The sequence below is a fragment of the Coregonus clupeaformis genome, unplaced genomic scaffold (assembly GCF_020615455.1).
Source record: "Coregonus clupeaformis isolate EN_2021a unplaced genomic scaffold, ASM2061545v1 scaf1610, whole genome shotgun sequence".
Lineage (NCBI taxonomy): Eukaryota > Metazoa > Chordata > Actinopteri > Salmoniformes > Salmonidae > Coregonus > Coregonus clupeaformis.
Window position 1 is genome coordinate 1 of NW_025535064.1, and position 6,904 is coordinate 6,904.

The 6,904-nt window shown below is 48.1% G+C and overlaps 1 pseudogene; it reads left to right on the plus strand.

Annotated features, from left to right (window-relative positions):
- LOC123487291 lies at window positions 1–128 on the plus strand (annotated as a pseudogene; the record flags this gene model as incomplete).
- Between the last annotated feature and the right edge of the window lie 6,776 nt (window positions 129–6,904).

Consider the following 6,904-nt stretch of genomic DNA (forward strand, 5'->3'; position numbering starts at 1 on the left):
ATACGTCCCCTATCTGGGGACCATATATTAAATTGATTTTTGGAACAGGGAGATGGAATAGGGGCTTGCTCCGTCCACTCCACGCATCGACCTGGTATTGCAGTACCTCCAGGAACGGTGCACCCCCTGTCATTGTAAAGATAAATCAGGCAAAGACAACAGAATTGCTTTGTTATATTCAATTAGGATCACGATGTATTTTATATTTTCACGTTTGACAATCTTCATCTCAATGTCAATGATGGCTAGAAAGTGATGGTGAAGTCAGTCACTGTTATATTGACTATGATAGCTGATGTGAATGGTGCGTTAATCATCTAATCAAATCAATGTTTATTCGTCACATGCACAGGATACAGGGTGTAAATGGTACAGTGATAATGCTTTAAAGATAATGCTTTAAAAAAATCTTGGCATAGATTGGGAGTTTATCAACGTTGGGAATAACCACTTTTGACTGTTACAAAGTAACACGTTTGTAGGTTCGTAAGTCACGTGGTCATCTGCCCTCCAATCGGAAATGACAGAAAGCGTTTATAAATTAAATCCAGATTAACAGCTAAATCGGAATAATAATATATGAAATACGGGTGGGGGAATCAATTTGGAGATAATAATATTGACATAACATTTGATCTTATATCAAATATCTCTGGTAGCGTTGATGCCACAAGGGAACTGAGCAATTGTCCACTTGGTGGCGCAAGTGTTCCACTGACCGTCGCATTTGAATGTTGAACCACTTGACTTCCATACATCATCAACGCAAATAATATGAACAATAAAAATAGCCTGTTTTTATTTTACATGTCTGTAGAGCCTTGTACGATAAGACCACGGTGAAGAGGCCTTCATAAAGTTGCCGTCCTAAATTACTAGAGGCCAAACTTCAAAGATGTCCATGGCACTGGACTGCAGTAAGAGCTAGGCCTACAGTGCGGCCTACGGAGCGGTCCTGGTGTATGGTCCTGGCTGCCTAAATGTTTCCTCCACATAATAAACTGTACAAACATGGCACTTTAGAGGGTTACTTTTACAATTAGCCTTACTGAGTCACTACAACAAACTTCCTATCATGGACATGAAATGCCATTAGGCCTAATGAAGATACCGTATATGTAAGTTACTTAGTTGGTATCTTGTGAATCAACTGGTATGCGCATCAGGGTTTAATATTTCCCCGGTGTTTTACAAATGTTCCATCCCGAGAATAAATCACTCTTCTCCCGGGTAACCCGGTATTTTCCGCCAAAACCGGAAGTGTCATTCAAAAGCATTATAATGCTTATAAATGTCTGGATTTGATTAGAGCTTTGATCAGCATGAAAATACAAACCTGATGCTACCTGAGCCTGATCAGACATATATTAAATACATTTTATAATACATTTTACAAATCCAAATCCCAGATGAAGAATAAGACACTATTTCAAAGCATAGTACATGTAATGTTAGCCAAGTACAATGTAATTACTAGTTGTTACACAGGATTTAGCTATTTAAAAAGAAGTGTATCTTTGGGAGTACTTGTAATTAATCTGTACAGTGCATTACCCATCCTGACAACCTGCCCCTCAATTTAAAGCTTGTGGAAGTGACATCCAAGTGGGAGAATAAATACACTAGTACACCACAGAGTATCTGTATAAGAAAATCATTCAGAGCACACTGTGCTGCCAATCACAGTGTAAGGTGCGACATTTTGCGGGTGTGGAGAGCTCGTTAGAGGATAGAGGAAGCTTGCCTTGAAGCGCTGGGCATCGTATTATGACCTGCATTATCTGAATTAGGCCCACAGAATTATACCTACAGAGGAGCGGCTTCTATGGAGGAACTTTGAATGTCTTTGAACTTCAGAGTTGGTTTAACGTTGGAACAGAGCAGATAATAGCTAGCTAACAACCTTGTTTGTGCCGTGCAGCACTATAATTAAAAACAGGTCGTACCTTTTTGTCGTTAATAAATCCAATGTGAAACGTGGTGACTATAGTATCCTTAACTAGCATTGAAAAAGTTCATCCATTCTTCTCAAATTAAACATATCTCCCTAATTTCTGAATCATGCTTGTAACGTTGTCAGTAGGATACAGTAACCTATGCTTCAGAGGGGAGGAGCAGGTAGTTTCCACACGCACACCCACTGGCAAAGGTTTCCATTCCAGCTGGAAGGCAGAAACTGGAATATGTTCCTAGAGTGAGCTTTCCCAGCTAACAAAATTACGTTCCAGGACGTGACCAAAGTTATTTTAGTCCCTAAATAAGTCATGATAACGTTATTGTGAAACGTTCCTTCTACGTAGCTGTGGTGTCTGCTGACATACAGTGAGGGAAAAAAGTATTTGATCCCCTGCTGATTTTGTACGTTTGCCCACTGACAAAGACATGATAAGTCTATAATTTTAATGGTAGGTTTATTTGAACAGTGAGAGACAGAATAACAACAAAAAAAATCCATAAAAACGCATGTCAAAAATGTTATAAATTGATTTGCATTTTAATGAGGGAAATAAGAATTTGACCCCTCTGCAAAACATTACTTAGTACTTGGTGGCAAAACCCTTGTTGGCAATCACAGAGGTCAGACGTTTCTTGTAGTTGGCCACCAGGTTTGCACACATCTCAGGAGGGATTTTGTCCCACTCCTCTTTGCAGATCTTCTACAAGTCATTAAGGTTTCGAGCCTGACGTTTGGCAACTCGAACCTTCAGCTCCCTCCACAGATTTTCTATGGGATTAAGGTCTGGAGACTGGCTAGGCCAATCCAGGACCTTAATGTGCTTCTTCTTGAGCCACTCCTTTGTTGCCTTGGCCGTGTGTTTTGGGTCATTGTCATGCTGGAATACCCATCCACGACCCATTTTCAATGCCCTGGCTGAGGGAAGGAGGTTCTCACCCAAGATTTTACGGTACATGGCCCCGTCCATCGTCCCTTTGATGCGGTGAAGTTGTCCTGTCCCCTTAGCAGAAAAACACCTCCAAAGCATAATGTTTCCACCTCCATGTTTGACGGTGGGGATGGTGTTCTTGGGGTCATAGGCAGCATTCCTCCTCCTCCAAACATGGTGAGTTGAGTTGATGCCAAAGAGCTCGATTTTGGTCTCATCTGACGACAACACTTTCACTCAGTTCTCCTCCGCCACACAAACACAAGAGGGTAGGGGCCGGGTGGGCATTCCGCCTCGGAGGCGGATCCGGCTCCGGGCGTGACCACCACCTTTTCTCCACCTCCCCGTTGCGCCCCTGGTCTGGTCCCGCTGACTGGAGCTGGACCCGACGACGGTGGACCAAACCTTACTGGCTCCGGACTGGAGCCGCTGGCCGGAGCTGGACTGGACACCGGTGGAGCGGATTGCTCTGGCTCCGGAGTGGATCCGCTGACTGGAGTTGGACCGGACCCCGGTGGAGCGGATTGCTCTGACTCCGGAGTGGAACGGAGTGGAGTGGTGGAACAGGCACGCGACGTGCCGGACTGGACACACGCACCACTGGCTTGGCGCGGGGAGCAGGAACGGGCCGGACCGGGCTGACGACGCGCACCACTGGCTTGGTGCGGGGAGCAGGAACGGGCCGGACCGGGCTGACGATGCGCACCACAGGTTTGGTGCGGGGAGCAGGAATGGGCCGGACCGGGCTGGCGACGCGCACCACTGGCTTGGTGCGGGGAGCAGGAACGGGCCGGACCGGGCTGACGACGCGCACCACTGGCTTGGTGCGGGGAGCAGGAACGGGCCGGACTGGGCTGGCTACGCGCACCACTGCCTTGGTGCGAGGGACAGGAACAGGCCGGACCGGGCTGGCGACGCGCACCACTGGCTTGGTGCGAGGGACAGGAACAGGCCGGACCGGGCTGGCGACGCGCACCACTGGCTTGGTGCAAGGGACAGGAACAGGCCGGACCGGGCTGGCGACGCGCACCACTGTCTTGGTGCGAGGGACAGGAACAGGCCGGACCGGGCTGGGAACACGCACCACTGGCTTGGTGCGGGGAGCAGGAACAGGCCGGGCTGGACTGGGAACACGCACCACTGGCTTGGTGCGGGGAGCCGGAACGGGCCGGGCCGGACTGTGAACACGCACCACTGGCTTGGAGTGGGGAGAAGGAACAGGCCGGGCTGGACTGGGAACACGCACCACTGGCTTGGTGCGGGGAGCCGGAATGGGCCGGGCCGGACTGTGGAGGCGGACTGGAGGTCTGGAGCGGAGAGCTGACACAACCAGTCCTGGCTGAATGCCTATTTCCACACAATATGTGTGAGGCATCAGCACAGGACGTACAGGGCTGTGCACTCGTACTGGCGCTACAGCACGTGGCACTGGCGCAGGATATACGGGACCGAGGAGGTGTACTGGAGGCCACGAGCATTGAGCCGGCACACCCCGTCCTGGCTGCATGCCCATCTTAGCACGACACGTGCGTGGTGCTAGCACCGGACGTACAGGACTGTGCCGGAACACTCGCGGCACAGTACGTGGCTCCGCATAACACAGAGCCTGCCCAGTCTCACGCTTCCTAGCCTGAGTATGGGGAGTTGGCTCTGCTCTAACTCTCCGCCAACCACCCTTTTCGCCCCCCCAAACATTTTTCTTGGGGCTGTCTATCGGGCTTCCTCCTCGGCCGGTACCCTCTGTGTTGCCACTGCTCCTCTCTGTAGCGTGCCTCCACAGTCTCCTCCCAAGGACGGCGATCCATTCCGGCCTGAATCTCTTCCCAAGTCCAGGATCCCTTCCTGTCCAGGATCTCCTCCCAAGTATAGGCTGTCTGTTCCTGGACACGCTGCTTGGTCCTCTTTAGGTGGGATCTTCTGTCACGCACGTTGACTGATGACTCGTGGAACCAAGGCGCAGCGTGATAAGCGTACATCTTTATTGATACACAACACATGAACAAAACAACAAAACAAAACGATACGTGAAGTCCTGAGGTTACATACACCAAACCTTTACGGATCAAGATCCCACAAACTAACTGGTGCCAACAGGCTGCCTAAGTATGGTCCCCAATCAGAGACAACGAGCTACAGCTGCCTCTGATTGGGAACCACCCTGGCCAACATAGATCTAAACGATCTAGAACAAAAAACATAGAAAACTAAACATTGAAAAATCCACACCCTGGCTCAACATTTAAGAGTCCCCAGAGCCAGGGCGTGACATCATGGGCTAAAACTTGTGTAAACAGGCAGAGGGCTGATAGTTTCTTCTTAAGATAAGTTAAGTGTTAATTGGGAAATCAATCCAAACACTAAATAGGCATATGGCACATATGACAACTGCATTTCGTTGACATTAAGATATTTTGATTCAATAATATTGCAGGTTGCAATTTTCTCTCAAATCTGGACGCATTCAAGGGGCTCTTGATAAACAGCTAACTTATTTTTGTCAATTGCTTTCAAAATACTTGATATAGATTTCCCATTTTATACAAACAGATACATTTTAAATGGCCACCCCTACCATTTCCCTTCGATAGTGGGAGTCTTTAAGTGTTACACAGATATCCTTTAGTTCCTCATTTGTTTCTGCAGGGTTTTGCAGCATTTCAAGTTGCCCCAAGGACTCTGACTCCTTTGGCTGCCGGGCCTCTATGGCCTCCATAACTTGGTTCAGAGCAGTCCTGAACTCTGTACGGATCATCTCCAGTTCCACCATTATCCTCTATGGCCTCCATAACTTGGTTCAGAGCAGTCCTGAACTCTGTACGGATCATCTCCAGTTCCACCATTATCCTCTATGGCCTCCATAACTTGGTTCAGAGCAGTCCTGAACTCTGTACGGATCATCTCCAGTTCCACCATTATCCTCTATGGCCTCCGTAACTTGGTTCAGAGCAGTCCTGAACTCTGTACGGATCAACTCAAGTTCCAACATTATCCTCTATGGCCTCCGTAACTTGGTTCAGAGCAGTCCTGAACTCTGTACGGATCATCTCCAGTTCCACCATTATCCTCTATGGCCTCCGTAACTTGGTTCAGAGCAGTCCTGAACTCTGTATGGATCATCTCCAGTTCCACCATTATCCTCTATGGCCTCCATAACTTGGTTCAGAGCAGTCCTGAACTCTGTACGGATCATCTCCAGTTCCACCATTATCCTCTATGGCCTCCATAACTTGGTTCAGAGCAGTCCTGAACTCTGTACGGATCATCTCCAGTTTCACCATTATCCTCTATGGCCGCCATAACTTGGTTCAGAGCAGTCCTGAACTCTGTACGGATCATCTCGTTCCACCATTATCCTCTATGGCCTCCATAACTTGGTTCAGAGCAGTCCTGAACTCTGTACGGATCATCTCCAGTTCCACCATTATCCTCTATGGCCTCCATAACTTGGTTCAGAGCAGTCCTGAACTCTGTACGGATAATCTCCAGTTCCACCATTATCCTCTATGGCCGCCGTAACTTCGTTCAGAGCAGTCCTGAACTCTGTACGGATCATCTCCAGTTCCACCATTATCCTCTATGGCCTCCATAACTTGGTTCAGAGCAGTCCTGAACTCTGTACGGATCAACTCAAGTTCCAACATTATCCTCTATGGCCTCCGTAACTTGGTTCAGAGCAGTCCTGAACTCTGTACGGATCATCTCCAGTTCCACCATTATCCTCTATGGCCTCCGTAACTTGGTTCAGAGCAGTCCTGAACTCTGTATGGATCATCTCCAGTTCCACCATTATCCTCTATGGCCTCCATAACTTGGTTCAGAGCAGTCCTGAACTCTGTACGGATCATCTCCAGTTTCACCATTATCCTCATCTCCACTGCTTAAATCTGCAAAATAATAAAGACTCAACAGTTTTGCTGCAAGTAGTGTGACAATACAAGCCATGAGTACCAGGCAGGACATGGATCAAGGCCATGTGAAATACCTCGATCAAAATATCCACCTTGATCAAAATATCCACC